At 40.1% G+C, this 17,605-nt stretch overlaps 2 pseudogenes; one reads left to right on the forward strand and one right to left on the reverse strand.

The window, feature by feature from the left end:
* The first annotated feature begins 84 nt into the window (after positions 1–84).
* LOC100730855 (small nuclear ribonucleoprotein Sm D3-like) lies at positions 85–2,571 on the forward strand (annotated as a pseudogene).
* A 10,165-nt stretch (positions 2,572–12,736) lies between these two features.
* LOC100731139 (small ribosomal subunit protein eS10-like) lies at positions 12,737–13,374 on the reverse strand (annotated as a pseudogene).
* Positions 13,375–17,605: the final 4,231 nt, after the last annotated feature.

Here is a 17,605-nt window from a genome sequence, read left to right on the forward strand (position 1 = left end):
CAAAGAAGCTTCATTTCAGGAGACAAAAGAAAAATTTAAACCCCAAACATATATATAAGAATCTCAACATGCTTTATACAGGCAAATTCATTTGTACTATTGAGTACTTCCTTTGATAGTTATTCAGTTATCATCAAATAAATTAACTTACTTATAAGACACTTTTGTCAAATTATAGTAGCTTGGGGGTTGGGGGAAATTTACTTCTAATCATAACGGAACAGACTTGTCATCTAAAGGCGCAGTACTCTTTACCATTCTATATATAATATGGAAAATATAGTTTTATGCCCTTATTTATATTGAGTTGATTATATGAATGAATTAATTTAAAAACAACTGCCTTTTTCTTCTAAAAGCATCACTGCAATATCTATTATGAGATAGTTTCATCTATGAACTATCTGTATGAATCTGGAAATTGTGAGCTACTAGATTTTAATTTGATCAGTATGATTTAGTCTTAGAAATTGTAGAATAATTATAGACTAAGCTAGTCAATCTTAGACATTGTCCTCATCTTACAAATGAGGAGATATCTAGCATTCAAAGTATCAAGGACTTAGCCACAGGTCACCCAGCCATCCCTCTGGTAAACCAAGTCTTGCCCCCAGATCTGAGCTTCTAGTATTGCCTGGATTGGTGGGAGGGGCCTCCCTGTATAATAGATACAATACCCTTAGCCATTATGGATCCAATAGCCATTTGCAGACAATTTAAGCCCTCCAGAGTGACAATAGAAAAACAAATCTAACAACAGTAGTGTCTATAATTTACAAATTTCTGAAACATACCTTACTGGACATTACAAATATTCACTGAGCCCTGTAATAGTATTGTAGGATAACCCTAGTGCTATCCACTTGTATAATTCCCTCTCCTTTCAGTATCAGTAGAACTATTTATGCTGTAATGATGTTATATTATATGACAAAAGGAAGATGATAGTGGGTGGACCTGATCTAATTGGGTGAGTCATTTAGAAGCCCAAGAGCTCTGTCAATCATTTTCAGAGGGTAAATTAGATGTGCGTCAGTTAGCCTGGAAGAAAGCAAACATCCGTATTGTGAGCTGCCTACTGGTGCCATCCAACAAGAAACTGGAATAATGTGTAGGCACTGAATTGCACAACAGCCAGCAGGAAAATAAGGACATCAGACTACAGCTTCAAGGAAATAAAGATAATCACTCAGGCTTAAAAGAGCAACCTAGCCCCAGATCAGAACTGCCACCCTGCCCAGGATCTGAATTTCCATTCACGAAGCTCTAGTCAGAGAAGCCAACTACACAGTGCCTACAAGGGATGATTGTACCATATGAGGAATATATAAATTTTTAAAATTTTATTATAGTAAAATGCACATTACCATTCATCCCCTCACTTCAAACACAGTTGCCCATTTTTCTTACCACTTTCTGAAGCAGTTCGGGAGGTCCTTTTTCATGATTGTCTTTATGAGGTGTGATTAAAAGTACCGTGGATGCTGCATCCCAGGGCCCAAGAAACAACAGGCTTATAAAAACAACGTCTCTTCATCCCTTTTCACCAGGTCTGGCACTAGGAGACTTGTGGCTCTTCTCCAAAGTCAAAATAACCATCAAAGGTAAATGTTTTGAATTGATTCAGGACATGGAGGTAAGCACACAGTAACAGGACTATCAGAACTGCTTCAGAAATCAACAAGAAAAATGGGATATGTGTGTTTGTAGTGAGTGGGAGTATCTTGGGGGAATGAATGGCAATGATTTTTACTGTGATTTTAAAGATTTAAACATTTGATTTTTGGGAACGTGTGGTATTCTGGGAACGCGGGGTACGCCCTTCGCCTTCGGCAAGCCTGCCCCGTTATATCTCCTGTTAGCTGCTCATGCGGAAGAGGAGGGGGAATAGGAGACCGCAGCGGGTGAAAAAAGACCTCAGAACTGTCTCCCTGTCAAGATGTCTATTGGTGTGCTGATTAAAGTCCTGCATGCGGCTGAGGGCCACACTGTAACACGTGAGACAAACACTGGTGAAGTCAGTTGAGGGAAGCTCTTTGAAACAGAGGGCAACGTGAATTGCCAGGTGTCCAGCATCAGAGTCACGCACAGAGATGGCCGAGTGGCACAGCTGGAGCAGGTATACATCCAAGGCAGCAAGATCTGCTTTCTGATTGTGCCTGACATGCTGGAAAATGCACCCATGTTAAAGAGCATGAAAAATAAAAGTCAAGGCTCAGGGGCTGGCCGGGGCAAAGCTGCTATTCTGAAGGCCCAAGTGGCTGCAAGAGGAAGAGGATGTGGAATTGGACGTGGAAACATCTTCCAGAAGCGAAGATAACTTTCTCTGTCGAGCAGAACTGTCCCTGCATTTTTTATTTAGGATATCTTGAGTTCATGGGGGTGGGCAGTTGGATATATGTCTTAGGTTTTCTTTGACTGCTTTCTGTTTAGATCAGAGGAAATATTAAGCTAAATAAATCTGGTTGCTTCATTTTTTGAAAAAAAATTTAAACATTCAACATATTTTTATCACATTTCGACCTCTGATTCATAGAAAATGTAAGATAATAAATGTAATAACAATTAAAAGTGGCTGAGACTTTCTCTTGTCTGAGAATGCCAAGAAGGGTATTGAAACAATGAGCTTTTCTTTTAAATCTTATATAGAAATTTCTCTGAATACATTTTATAGAAATAGTAAGAGACCTAAATAAAGATACCTTCTGAACACCTCATATTCCAAGTACTGATTATGTCTAGTGTTATTGGTCATGTAACTAAGAATCCTAGAAAACCTTACATTTCCTTTTAGTCTGAAAAGCTGGCCAAATGAATGGCAGTTGTCTAAAAACATGATATCTAAAAAATAGTTTGACTATCTCACCATTTACTAGTGTCAGACAATATTATGCCACTTATTACAGTGATTTTTATGTGATATTCACAGTAACAACGACTTTATGAAATTACATTTGCAGGGATAAACTTGTGCTTATATAAAGGTTAAGCTTGACTTCAGAAGATTACTACCCAGGCCCCAAAGAAACAGTGCTAAAAGCTTTTACTGCCTTCCCTATAGAGTAAGCTTCAAGAAGGACTGGAATAAACATAGAGTCCAGGCATTTCTGTTGCTGCCCTTAGAGTGGTCACACTGCCCCTTTCTTCCACGTCTCATTGTAACATTTTAAAGGCTTACTGGAAACGAACTCTTTAGTCAGATTATTGTAGGAAAGGGAATTCGCTCAGATTAGGGCTCTTGGTTGTTTTGTTTTAATATTGCAATAATCTCATGAACATCCAACAGTAGAAATCTGTATGATGAGGCATATTCAGGAAGTACAACTAAAGAACCATGGGAAACTGAGATAGTACCCTTTTACAGTGCTTTATTTTCTTCCCATCATGTTCTTTCTCAAGGGTTACCAGCTCCCCTGCTTACACACAGTACCTGCTTCCTCGTAACTGCGGCCTGCTCATGCCTGTAATTCTTCTGAGCTTTCTGTTCAGCAATATGGCAGCCTAAACAACGTTAGTACAGCTTCTTTCAGCTTCTCTATTTTGAAATCCCCAAATAGGAACTTTACTCAGCTTGCATTTTATAAGGAATCACTTGTGTTATCAATTGGCTGACCAAATTTAAAGAAAAAAGGCAATAGCACTTTTGAGATGAATGCCAATCCCTGGCCCAGTTGACTCTGAGGTCCAGGGTCATGTGGTATGCAAATCAGTCACCGCCCAGTCATCACACTGGAAGCAGTGCAGGCAAGGATCAGCAACTCTGAGTCACACCCTGAGATGCAGTTACCATTCTAACACCTTCAGGAGGAGTCAAGAGGAACAACAAGGTGAGTTCATTTATGGCCTGTTTCATTGCAGTGAGGACTTGAACAGGTAAGACAGAAATAACAGGAATATGTAAGACAGAGATTCATAGTCTGGCTGACTGGATTGGGGTGAGGGCAGTGGTGAAGGGGGAATAGAGAACAGGAGAGCTGGAATGCCTCCCAGTCTTTTTAGCTACTGGGTAACCTTGGTATTTATTCCATGAGGTGGATTGTATAGAGTAAGGAAAAATTTTTGATTGTGCTTGGGCAATGGGAAAGATGCATCATGGTGAATTTGCCATGCTTGAGGGACAGCCAGGACAAGACTAAGGTTGGAAGTGCAAAATAAAGTTCTGGGCTTGAGGTGCAGACTTGAGAACCCAAAGGTTGATTGGAACTGTGTCCCTGGCATATTAGAAAACTGCTAATACTGACCCATGGGGAACACTAATCTAGAAGTTGCTAGTGACAGTAAATAATGAGGGTATAGAACTTGGAATGGGAGATACTCGTCCAACTTCTATTATAACAGTGACTTAATAGCAACCAGGCACTGTTCTAAGCACTCAGAGTAGAACAACAAACAAAGATAGCCAGAGATCCAGCCAAGCATGGTGGTACATGCCTATAAATCTCAGCACTCTGGAGGGTGAGGCAGGAATATTTCAAGTTCAGTGTAACTTAGTGATTTAGCAAGGCACTGTATCAAAAGATATATAAAATGTCTGGGATATAGCTCATGAGAAGGCCTTGGGTTTGATCTGCAGTAACACACATGCACACATGGATGCACACACACTATCCAGATCCTCTATTTTGGAGGCTTGAGTTTTAGGAAAGACAGTAAAGATTTTATATCAATAATAATTGTGTCCTGAAAATTGGGGAAAAAGCCTTTCCTAAAGTAATGGATAGCTTTAAATATGAAGAAATACAGGAGAGGGGCAGAGAAGATGACACTAGATTTGAAACTAGGAAATCAGTGCTGCTGCAGGCTAAATAACAACCCCCAAAAGACATTTAGTCCTCCACCTTGGAAGCCGTGAATGTAGTTACTTATCCGCAAAAGGAACTTTGCAGATGTGATTAAGGCTCTTGTGATGAAGTAATTATCCTGGACTATCCAGATAGATCTTAAATTTAATCACAAGTGTCCCTATAAGAGGAAGAAAAAGACTGGACCGCAGAAGAGGAAGCAGCAGATGTGATAACAAAGCAAGAAGGGAAAAGAGCTAGGAACTTAGGAAAGCTAGTGGCCTCCAAAAGCTAGAAAAGCCAAAAGCAAACACATTTTCCTCCAGTGTCTCCAGAAAGAACAAGTGCTGCCAACACTTTAACTTTAGTCAAGTAAAACTAACTCCTGACTTTCAGCCTACAGAACTACAAGAATAAATGTATATTGTTCTAAGCCTTCAGGATTATGGTCATTCGTTAAGGCAGCAAGAGGAAATGAATACAAATGTTGGCTTGTCTTATTGAGAACTATTTTGGTGGGGAGAGAAGAGAGAGTAGACTAAAAGGAAATTGTAGCAAGATGATGAGTAAAAGACAAAGTATCCATCTCCAGCAAGTTGTCATACATGGTCAAATTTTTATATATAGAAATATAGAGCATCAAAGCTTTCTCATTTGACCCTCTTAAAAAAAGCATCCAGAGAAGGGCTGAAGACCTTGTATGTTTCATGAGCTCAGCAATGTTGTACGGTAACCAAAGGAGGCAGACATAACTCAGCATATTTTAGAAAAGGTAAGTACTTGGGCGACAGAGTTTAGGTGCCTCTAAGAGGGATGGGGAACCACATCAATCCATTTTAGGGCACTGACTCACATACTGAGCCCATGGCTCTTGTGCACTACAGAGACCAAGATACCTTGATGCTGTGACCCCAAACCGTGCACCTGGCATCAGTCTTTATCTCTCTCCATTGACAGAGAACTCTATGCCAACCATGAGGGAAAGCCAACAGAATGACAATTTGGTCAGTCCATTTTAGGCACTGAAGTTTTGTATTTTACCATTTCTCTTATGTTCAAAAGATGACTACCAATGCTACACTTCTGAATTCTAAACACTAAAAGGGTATAAACCTTCATGAAAAAGGAAAAATAGTTTAATCATACAAAAGATGAGGAATAGTAGCACATGAGAGCAACACTTCAGGCAACAGACTAGCGAACCAATAAGAAGTCCATTCGTACTGAGTCAAGAGCATCCTTCTTCATGTCAACGTTTTTATTTGAATTACTCCTGGTGAAAAATGTCTATCCTTCGAAACAGGGTAGGCCAAACAAATATCAATAGGAGCTTCTCTTAACAATTCAGGAACATCAAGAAGTATAAATAATAAGAGCTAAAGGCAAGTTGAGCTTGTGGCTTTATAGTGCTACTTGTGACACACCAACATGGCTTTACTCCCCCAATCTTAGGTGACCTTAATGCAGGACTGCATTGTACAGAGAGCCTCAGCAACATGAACAGAAGGCCAAACCATGCCCTGATCACTGAGCTAAAACAAAAAAGAAACAAATTTAGGAAATGCTTCATTAAAAATGGATTAAAACTGTACAGTCATCATGGCACTGTGGTAACTCAGTTGGGAAACTGATTCAGAACAGCTTGTTCCTTAGCCAGGTCAGTGATGTACTATGATATGTTCTTTGTTAGGAATTTAAGAAAAGTGGGTATTGATTCATAATCTGGGTAATACAGAGGCATTTGAAATTGGAAAGAACTGCCAGAAGAGCTAAATTTAAGGCTATAAATCCATCTCACTCTATATTTTCTTTACGAAATTATTTCCAAAATAAGGTTAGCCACACTTCTAAGGCTAGAGGAAATTAAGATATTCAGTAACCACAGATTGTAGGTTTTATTCCCGTTGTGATTGCTGGCTTCTGTTATCCATCTTTTGTTCTGCATGACATCTCTTGTCTTGCAAACTAGAAAGATCCCTGAATTTGGCCTGGATCCTGCTCTGTAAAGCATTTTCAAGTTAGAAGTTTCAGCAATGTCTACAGCTGTAATTAAAAGAAAGGTTGAGATGCCACTGAGCTCTTACCTAACAGTGTCAGACAACCTCTCAGCTGGCAACGGCAGGCCAATACATCCTGCCTGGTCACAGTCTTTGAGTTAAACAGATCATTTCAATTTCCTCACCTTATCAAGTAACTTTAATAGATAAAACTTAATTTAAATACTTTTATCCTCTTGTATCATGGTGCTTTATACGAGTGCAAGTACATGGAAAACATAAAAGTGTGTTTCTTGCTTTATAACTTATAAATCAAAGTGAGACCAAAAAAATGTCTCCAAGAGAAGTAAAGGACACTGCTGTTATCCTAACTAACCTGTCCAGAGGTAGAAGAAGAGTACAACAGATGATTATCAATACTTAGGAAGAAACATCACTTTTCCACTGGTGTAGACCTTATAATTATGTGCAGTTCCCTACTTAGACTTCTTAGTTAGGCTGAACATTTTTTAAACATTCAAAATAAGGGGGAGGAGAAAAGGGGGGGAGTTTTAAATAGTTAGTGTAAGATACTCACTTAAATGGAGACATTGCCATACCATAAGGGACAAGTTAGGGTCTGATAGTCCTACTATTAACATGCTATTGTCAAATAATCTTTATTAAAATCATGGATTTGAGATCCTTATAAATCTTTATTGTTATTTTGAAATCAACCATGGTTCCTTCTAAGCCAGAAACTGTGTACACACCTGTAATCCCAGAAATGTGGGAGAGTGAGGCGGGAAGATTGAAAATTGAGTCAGCCTGGGCAAGATCCTTTCTCAAAATAAAATAAAACTTAAAACACCCGGGGCTATCACTCAGTGGTAGAGCACTTGCTTAGCATATGCAAGGCCCTGGATTCAAGTCTTTGTACCACCAAAAAAAAAAAAAAAAAGATTTCCTTCTGTTCATGAAACATGATCACTTTATATTGCTATATTTTTAATACTATGACTGATTCTTGCATATCTGGAAAAGATAAATCTTCTAGCCTTGGAAATAAATCTTCTTTTTCCTCCCTGCCAAATCTGTAGTAAGATCCTTTTCTATTACTGACAGCACCATCAGATAAGTATGCGTGAGTTGGTTAGAAGCGTACTGTGATTTTCAGCAGGAACAAGAATGTAGTTACAGACTCAGATTAAGACGTGTTCAGTACACATTGTTAGATTCTTTTTTTATGCTGTACTGAAGTCCCTATTTGACAGTAATAAGGCTTATTTGGGGGCCAGTGCTCGCCTAAGTCAGATGTCCCACAAAGGAGAGAGAGGAAAGCTCTGAGGCAGAGGCTACAGTTTTTTGCAGCAGGAGACACAGAAACAGAAGACTAGATTGATACAGAGGCTCAGCCTTCTTGGATGCCTGGGGGCATTCACCATTCACACTGGGGATGACTGCACAACAGATGAGGTGCTCAGAGTGGGCTGAGAAGGGGAACGCAAATTTCATCAGCTTTCCATTATCACAGCAGAATACCTGAGATGACTAAAAGAAAGGTTTATTTTGGCTCATAGTTTTAGGGCTCTAGTCCATGGTTGACTGGCCCTGTTTCTTTAGTCCTGAAACAGAGCAGTGCATCACCAATGGGGTGCAAGACAGAGGAGGGTGACTGTGTGGCAGAGGCAACAGCCCACCTCATCATGGCAAGGAAGCAGAGTGATGCAGGAAGGCGCTACCATCTCAATATCCCTTCTGAGGTTCTGCTCCCCGAATAACCTAAACTTTTCTGACTGGGCTGCACCTCCTATGTGTTCCAGCACCTCCCAGTAGTGTCCTAGGCTGAAGACCAAGCCTTCAATACACAGGCCTTCAGGAAACATTCCAGACCCAAATGATAGCAACGCGCACAGCTCAGAACTACTCAGGCACCGGAAAATGAAGTCTGAAATTCGACTGCCAGTGTTTATGGTCATTGTTCTCGTTCATCATTTATAAGTACAATAGGGCAGTAATAATTACACTACATAAATCGTGTAGCATTTTTTATTTTTCTCCAACTGTATTTTAAAAATGTTTTTATTCTTTTCACAATCCCCTATATAAATAGAGCTAGTATTACTAACCTTATTTTTGAGGTGAGAATAGTGAAACCTTTCCAAGGTCATGCAGTGAGTCAAAGGTAGCCCAAGGAATAATAAATACCACTTCTACTCTTGTTTAATCCAGATCTTTTATACATTCCTTTCCTTCTGCACCCCTTTAGTAGTTCTGTTTAAATATGGTCACTCACCAACTATGGTTGAAGGTGGATCCGTTTTAGAGTTGTAGAGAAATGTTGTTTAAAGATCTTCAACAGACCCATTTCCACCACCTACCTGCGAAGTCCCTGTTTGAACCTGCGATGCGAGTCCCTTAGAGGTGGCTGCTAGGATTCTTTCACCTGAGACTGCTGTAATTAGCCCTGCTAGCAACTGTGATTCAACATGGCTTGTCTAGTCACTGTTCAATGACAGGCACAGATAAGTACCTCATCTCAGTGAGTGGTGTTCTAAATGGTGCCACCTGCTTGGAGAGCTACTGTAAGGCACTCATCAGAGATACTGTTACCAAATTCTTCTAGCAGCAAGCAGTGTCATTACAACCCCTCCAAAGCCCACAATGGAGGCCTTAACAGATTTTCAGGGAGTATACTGCCATGCACTGGGAGAGCCTATTTCTGTTTTGACCTTGCCCAGAATCTGGCTTCCTCTTCTTCTAATGGAAGGCATACATGTGGTTTTATACGGTAAAGAGAAAATCCTTATCTCTGTCATCCTTGATTCCATGATTTCAGATCTTCCCTATCAGAATACTTACAGGTGAAAAGTTATAATGTATGATACATTCAACCTATGTCATTTGGAGCCTGCACTCTGATTAGAAGCAAACAGAATGTTGCTGATGAGCACCTGCTGGTTAAGGACAGAGCCAAGAGGCAGTGTGGGTGTTGGATGGGAGGCATTGCCCTGGCAGTAAATCCAAGTTGCTCACATCACAGGAAGCGTTTCTAGGGAAGCTATCTGAGCAAGAGATGAATACTTAGTCATTCAGAACAGGTCACAAGTGACTGCAATGGAAGTTCTGCTTTGAAAGTGCTCACAGAATGGTTGGATCGCATTTCTATCTTTAGTTCACCCTTGCTTCACAATGCACATTGCCTTTTTAAAGGGTCTCTGTGATTAAATCCTTGTCAACAAGATGTTAAAGAGCTACTGAGTGTTATTTAAACAATATTTTTGCGTTATGATGCCAAATAACATACTAAAAACATACCTAAATCCTTGTGTGTTCCAAGATACTCTGTTGCTGAGTGTGGTGGTGCATGCCTATATTCCCAGCTACTTGGGAGGCAGAAGCAGGAAGATCACAGGTGTGAGATAAGCCTGGGCAGCTTTGTGAGATCCTCTCTCAAAATGGAAAATAAAAAGGGCTAGCAATGTAGTTCTGTGGTAAGTGCCCTGGATCCCATCTCCAGTGCTGGAGGGGTGGAATACCGTGCTGCAGTACCCTGTGCTTTCCCTACTCCCGGTGTCAATATGTCTTATGATTCTTCTTAATTGTTTTCTTGGGGCTTTCTCCTGGTTTCAGTCCTCACTGTTACTGTCACTCTGGGTTTCCTGGTCTCTTGACTACATCTCAGTAGCCTTGCTTCCGAAATGATCTTCCTTGTTTACTGCCCCCACACCGTTGGCTATCGCCCTTGACCATCTCCAGTCATCCTTCCAAATCATGGGTCTGATTAAGCCACTCATGAACCCTCATCGCTCTCCATTACCAACAAAAATGGAAACTGAACATAAAACTTAGTGTGGCCATAAAAGCCTTACCATCTACCACACACTTCATCTGTCCTCAATTCCATCTATTCCAGATAACCTGTCCTTGCACAAAAGCATGAGCACTTTGCCTGTGTCTTTGAGCGTGCTGTTTCTTCCTCTATGCTTTTGACTGAGCTCACAGGCCATTCCCTTCAGATGAATTTTCACCACTGTGTTTCAATCTAAATCAATTCTCCAAGTTTTTATATTCTATCAATAGAGCTATCTATCTAACCTACATTTCTTATTGAGAAATATAATCCCAAGACCATATGATTCACTGGTTTAAGGTGCACAATCTAATAGTATTTCATATCACCAATAAAGCTGTGCAACCCTCACCACAGTTAATGTTTTAACATTTTAATCACTTCAGAAAGAATCCCCTTACCCATTAAAAATCATTCTCCATTTCCCCTAGGCCTTCCCCAGACCTGGGCAACCATAATATATTTTCTGTCTCTACAGATTTGCCCATTCAAGACATTTCCTCTAAACAGAATCATATGTGTGGTCCCTTGTGACTGGCTTCTTACACTTAGCACACTGTTTTCAAGGTCCATCTGAGTTGGGGTAGTATCAGTAAGTCATTCCATTTTATTGTGAATAATAGTTTGCTGTATTTTATTTATCCATTTTTTAGTTGATGGACATTGGAATTGTTTCCACTTTTTTTAGTAATTATAAATAATGCTTATCTAACACTTCAGTTATCCTTTTCAGTTATTTAATATGTATGTTTAGTACTTTAGGGTGTTTTATTGGGTAGTTGGTTGTTTGGTTACTTTTGCCTATATTTGTTTTTATACATTTATTATGAATTTCTTGTTGGCAAAAATCATTATTTCCACCCTGAAATCTCCACATAGCAAGTGTTCAATAAGTTCCTGACAGATGGATGAATGGGCAGGTAGTACAGGTTTTGCAATGTGGATTATAAAAAAACACAAAATACTTAGAATAAACATTAAAGTGAACCTGTAATACCCAGTAAAATTACCAAGTAAATTGTTAATTTCAAAGACCTGTTTGCATACTTTAGTAAATAAACTTTAAACTGTGCATAATTTCCTAAAATCCACACACCGGACCGACTATTTTGAAGACTTGGTTCTTTTGCTAATAATAGCTGTGAACTGGATGGAGAGATGCCTGGAAGACATCGGATATTCTCTCCTGAACTGACTCCATACTGTTTCATAATTGCTCATGGGCTTGACTGAGTTTATTATGATAGGTAGTCCATAGTAATGATTTTCGATTCTGGCTGAGCATCAGAAACCTCCTTTTCAAGGTAGAAATTATCTAGCTCCACTACCCAGATTATGATTCTTTAGGTTGAGTAGGGGTCCAGGTGATTGCATGCTCTAGAACTCTAGAGACATTTCTGCTGCACAGATAAGTTCAAGACTATTTCAAAAGTCAGCTTGAGGAATAAAACATCTTTCTGTATAACTCAGACTGTCCTTGAACTGTCTATGCAGCCGAGATTGGTCTTGAACTCATGGCTATCCTCCTGCCTCTGCCTCTTAAGTGCTGTTATTATGGGTATACACCCCCATGCCTGGCTAAAATATAATAAAAATAATTTTGTAGAGCATGTATGAGCACCTTATTCCTTATCTTACTCATTCTGGGATCATGACTACTAGTACTACCTAACATTTATAAGCACTTTGTATTTGGAAAAAGCTTTGCAGTCATCTTTTATTAGTGAGGCTTGCATACTGTGTAATCTTGTACAAATCACATAATCTCTTTGTATTTTAAATTTCCTCATATGTAAACTGTAGGCAGTAATACTGACCCAACCCCAAGGGCTATTGTGGAGACTAATGGAGGACTGTAAAACAGTCAGCAAACATAAAAATGTTACATGCATGCTTATTAGATAGGTATGAAGTCCCAGTCACAGCCTTTTAAAATGGGCTAACACCAAAACAAACACTTAAGTAGGACTTCCTGGAACATTTATCATAATTTAAAAGATCTTTTCTCAATACCAAAGTATAGCAATTCCCCTCACCACCCAGACTAATAAGCAGGCACAGTTTGCAGTCACAGAGAGGGCAGGACCAATGATAGCAGTAAAGAAGTATATAAAACAGTCCTGAAATGAGGGTTTGCTAACCTTGTCTTATTTAAGGACGATACATCATGCCTTATAATGCAGTTTGGCACATACCTATAAATACACTCATCCAAAAAATGTGGTTTTTTTTTTTCTGGCTACATGTTTATTCAACAGAAAATCAAGTCCTCTGGCTTTACTGAGGTGGCTGACCACGTTCACAAACAAATCCGCCTGTGAACTGGACCTCGGTGGCTGACTCAGCACCGGCCTGGGCCTTCTTGTCAGCTGCAGGAGCACGGCGCTGCGTCTGTAGGTGGCTCTGTCCGCCTCCCCGCGTGTCAGCAGCACCGGCCGCACACCTTCGGGCCGGGGTCTGCCAGTCTCAGGCCGGCTGCGGCGCAGGGCGGCAGGCACAATCTCAGGGGGCGGGTGGAGGTAGTCGTGGAGGTCCTGGATGCCCTCGTTGGTCAGGTGCCAACAGAAGTGTCTCCAGGCAAGCTGTCCCTGCATGTAGCCTCTGGACTTGAGAGACTGCATGGCCTTCATGACATGAAGGTTGGGCACGTTGTTGTCTGCCAGCTCTGGGCGCTTGGGCATGTGGACATCTTTCTTGGCTACATCACCCCCTCTTTAAAAAGGAGCTCGTAAATGGCGATCTGGTTCTTCTTGGGCATCAACATCTGCACGGAAGAAGAGACCAGGATGAGCTCCTGTGAGCAGGGCGCTGGGGTCCGGGTAGGAAGGGCATGCACGACCCCGGAGGTTGTGGGGTCCGAGGCCGAGGATGGAAAGGAAGGGCCAAAAAATATTCTTAGGATATGAGTTTGTGCGTGTTCATACAAGTCTTAGGCTCATGCTTCTTGGCCACCGTTGATGTTAGACCTGAAGCTGCCTTCTGATTTACTGATGAGTTCTGCATAGAGACATTTAGCTATTTTTCATGTCTCCCATGGGATTGAAAGAATATGTGGTGAAAATCAGATTTCATATTATTTCACATTGCAGGTGAGTGCAAAGGGGAAGGTTAAGGAAGAAACCTGCAACCCACAGCCATCGTAGGTCTTTTAAGGTTGCTGACCCATAACTAAGGGCTCATTTGCACTATTTGTGGAGCTTCTCAGAAAGGAGAAGCAGAAAACAAATGTTTTCACTTTTTCCCACTTTGCTTTGAAAGTGTCACATAGGGGCTGGGGATTTAGCTCAGCGGCATAAGCGCCTGCCTTGTAAAGCAGGTAGTCGTGAGTTCGATCCCTGGTACCAATAAAAAGGAAAAAGACCAAAAAAAAAAAGTGTCATATAGTTTAAAGGACCAGGTTCATTTTACATATCCCAATTCATTACAACTGAATAGTTTCTGTGACTGTAAATAAGAATTAGTGCCCTGATGACTCTCATAGCTGGTGTGAGTCATGAACCCTAAAAGAGTAGGACTTCTTGGGTCACTTGACCTTGACTGTGCTCCCTCCTCTTTGGTACCTGAGGGTTTAGTTTGTATTTCCCAAGGCAACTGGCTTCTCTGGTTAAGCTCAGAACTTGCTAACAATGAAATTCTATTTAACAGAGATTTGGGGTGCACAAATCTCTGCAGATATGGTAGAATTGCTGTGGAGGTTATGAAGAATTCCTTGAGACACCTGTAATCTTGCTATAATTTATTGAGTTTGGATCCTTGAGTCAGGGAAAGACTATCAACCTCCTCACAGAGACTGGCAGTGTTTGATCAGATGACATGCCAATTTCCTGGGACTCCTAGACTGGCCTTTGGCAGATGGCAAGTTAACATGTCTTTTCACTTATCACACAAAATCTGCTTACCTGTGACAGATAATAGGCCTTGATCAGAACTCAGAAGCTCTGATGAAAACCCCAGTGCAGTGAGCCTCACTGGTTGAAAAATTACCTATTATCTGTTTTAAAAGTTGTTGTTTTTAAAATATGGCTAATTTCATCATATTTCTGCCTCAGCCATCTTTGAGAATTTCTGCATTTTTGCTGAACATTGTAGGGGAAGAGTTCCATAGGCTTCATTTCAACAGTCAGAAGAAATTAATGCTAGCGTGTACTTTCAATCAGATTCTTGTAAGTATCCTTAACACTTTATTCCATCAATATGGAAAATCCCCAGAAGTGTGGATTTTTGCCCTGTAAAGAAATGCAAATGACTACAGCCAGTTCTGATTTCCTCTGAGTTGTGCAAAATTCTGTTTTCCCAATATCTTGAGGTAAGTGTTCATCTGTTTTGCAGATCCAGAAGCTGAAACATCATAAATTCATTTCATTGCCTTCTTCAATGAAACATAAGCCTCCTGTATCCCATCCCACTGCTCTCCTAGAAAAGGGGTATCTTGTTTTTTAAGATGGGGCATCAATCAGGTACAACTTTGTAGACTGTTTGTTTGGCATATTTTTCAAGGTAGAAGCATAAGTGCTTAGATGAATCTTAGTCAACCTTACATGTTAACGTTGCTGTCTCTCAACTACCTAAAACACAAAACAAAACAAAAACAAACATGAAGAAACACCTTAACTTTTACTTATGAATCTTTATGACTTGGGCCATAATGTTTGGGCAGAGCCAAAGAAAGCACTGAAGAGTGAGAAGTGAGAAATGAGAATATTGTGTATTGGATTCAGGATTTTAAAATACCCAATTTAGAGGTTTCCTGGTTGTCTTCACAGACAAAGTCAATGTCGGACTGTTATTTCTGGCAGATTTCTGGCAGTGTTATTTCACTGATCACAGATAGAAATTTTCCCCCAAAATTGTTCTTTAAATCAAATCAATGAGACGCATTCTATTTAACACATCTTATATTTCCATTTTAATTTTTATGTCACCTAAGTAACCACCTGCCTCCTCAGTGGATCACTTTTATTTTCTTCTAGAAAGATTTAGACAACCAGTCTGCTTCCATTTTAAATATTTTGGGTTAATGATAGTACTGTTCTCAGTTGTATTTTATTCTTGATGATTAAGCAGTAAAAACGGTAATTAGTAGCCTGAATCTAAAAGGAGGGGAGCTATTTCTTGATGGATGAAGCATGAAGCTGAGATGGAGATCTCACAGGGCATTCAAGTAAGTGGGTTAGATTGCAGTATTAAAGGAAAAGAATGCTGACTGAACTGTCCAATCCACAGAGATTCTGGTTTAGTGGAAAGACAGAATTGAGATCAGGATATATCAAAGATACTCACAAGACTAATGCCATCAAAATGCAAGTATTTGTAGGGCCGAGAGAATAGGAGAATATATTCTTTGTCTTTCTAACACGGAGCTGACTTTAATATACTAGATGTCAAGGCATGGATTTTATTTCCATCCTATATACTTGCTATTTTTGGAAAGACCTTAAGCTAAGGTGAAGGACACATTATTGGGTGAGTATCCTGAATCAGTCTCCACAGTCTGTACCTCCATGTGAAAGTCAGGAATCCTGCTTTCAAATCCCACACTTAGCACTTATTAGTTACATGATCTCATGGGCAAGTCTCAATCTCTAAGTGAATCAGCTGTTCTGATCCATTATTGGAAGAATAGTGATATGTTTCTTTTTAGCAAAGCCAGTGTGTGGAAAAAAATACTGTGGATTAGCATATACTAACATTCAGTGCAGTGTATGTTACAGTAATGAGTGAAGGAAGAAGAAACGCTCATTCCTCAAGGACCACAGACTGACATACATATATGTTAGCGAGCCATCCAGTGACTTAAAAACCCTGCTCCTTCCTTCTCTCCAGCCCTTTTTCCATAACTACTGTGATAGTCAGACATTCTCCACACTGTGTCCTGAATTTGCTTACTGTCATGTCTCTGTGTCACTCTCACCACCTAGAGCCTCCGCTTAACAAAATTCCACCCACCCATCAAGGACCTTGGATTCCCACTGTCTCTAGCAATCTTAGCAAACTCACACCTTCTCCTCTCTAAAACTTGGTTCTTGCTGCCTGGAGCACTCCTGATCCTTAAACCACTTAGTGCCCCAGCAGACTGCAAGCTCCTGCAAAGCAGAGCACAGAGACATCACCCATCTCTTGTGTGCTGCCAACATGGACTTTGGTGCCTTGCCAAAGGCAGTGCTGAATAGATGGATGATTGAATAAATGAGCAGTTTCTCACCCTATCCTATCATGCTCTTCGACAAAAACACCTTGCCTCTCAGTCTCAGTGGCCTTGGCTCTGAACGGAGGATAACAACACAAACGTATTCCCCAGGTGTACTGTGAAGAATAAGCCAATGATGGAAAAGCAATTTGAAAATGTAAAATAAAATGCTATATATAAACGTTACATAATCGAAATCATTTTCCTGTTTTATGTTTTATTTGCTTTGTATCTCCGATCCTTTGTGGGTTTCAGACCCATTCATATTAGCACCTAGATTCTCTTGGGTAATAAACAATTTTGTGTATTACAGCTCACAGCTACTTTTCCCTTGCATACTTACATATGAATCTGTTATAATTTGGGGTATTCATAATAACTAATGATACAATTCATTTCTGAAAGATGATCCATTTTTTTTTTCACACTTCGGCTGGCCGGTTATTATTTCATACTGCTGCCTCAAGGGAGCTAACTCCCAGTAACTCTAAAATCCAGATGATGAGCACATTGTTTAGAAGCCCAAATCTTTTACGAGCTTACAATGAGACCTAAAAAATAATTCGGAATTTTGAGACAATACTTGTTTTCTATGGCTCTTTCTGAATCAAAACTCTGAACCCTTCTATTGCTTTACTGTGATTTTTGTGATACCAAATGCCCATTGCAACCTAGTTTCTTAGGAGAGGTATGGATTAGCTCTTTCCATATGAAAGGAAGACAATGATAGCTTAACATGACATTTTTTTCTTACTGTATTCAAGAAAAAGATTGCCAGTAGAAAAATAAAATGTCCTAGAATGTTGTA

Source organism: Cavia porcellus, unplaced genomic scaffold (assembly GCF_034190915.1).
Source record: "Cavia porcellus strain 051 isolate PalLab524CR breed Dunkin Hartley unplaced genomic scaffold, mCavPor4.1 scaffold_21, whole genome shotgun sequence".
NCBI lineage: Eukaryota > Metazoa > Chordata > Mammalia > Rodentia > Caviidae > Cavia > Cavia porcellus.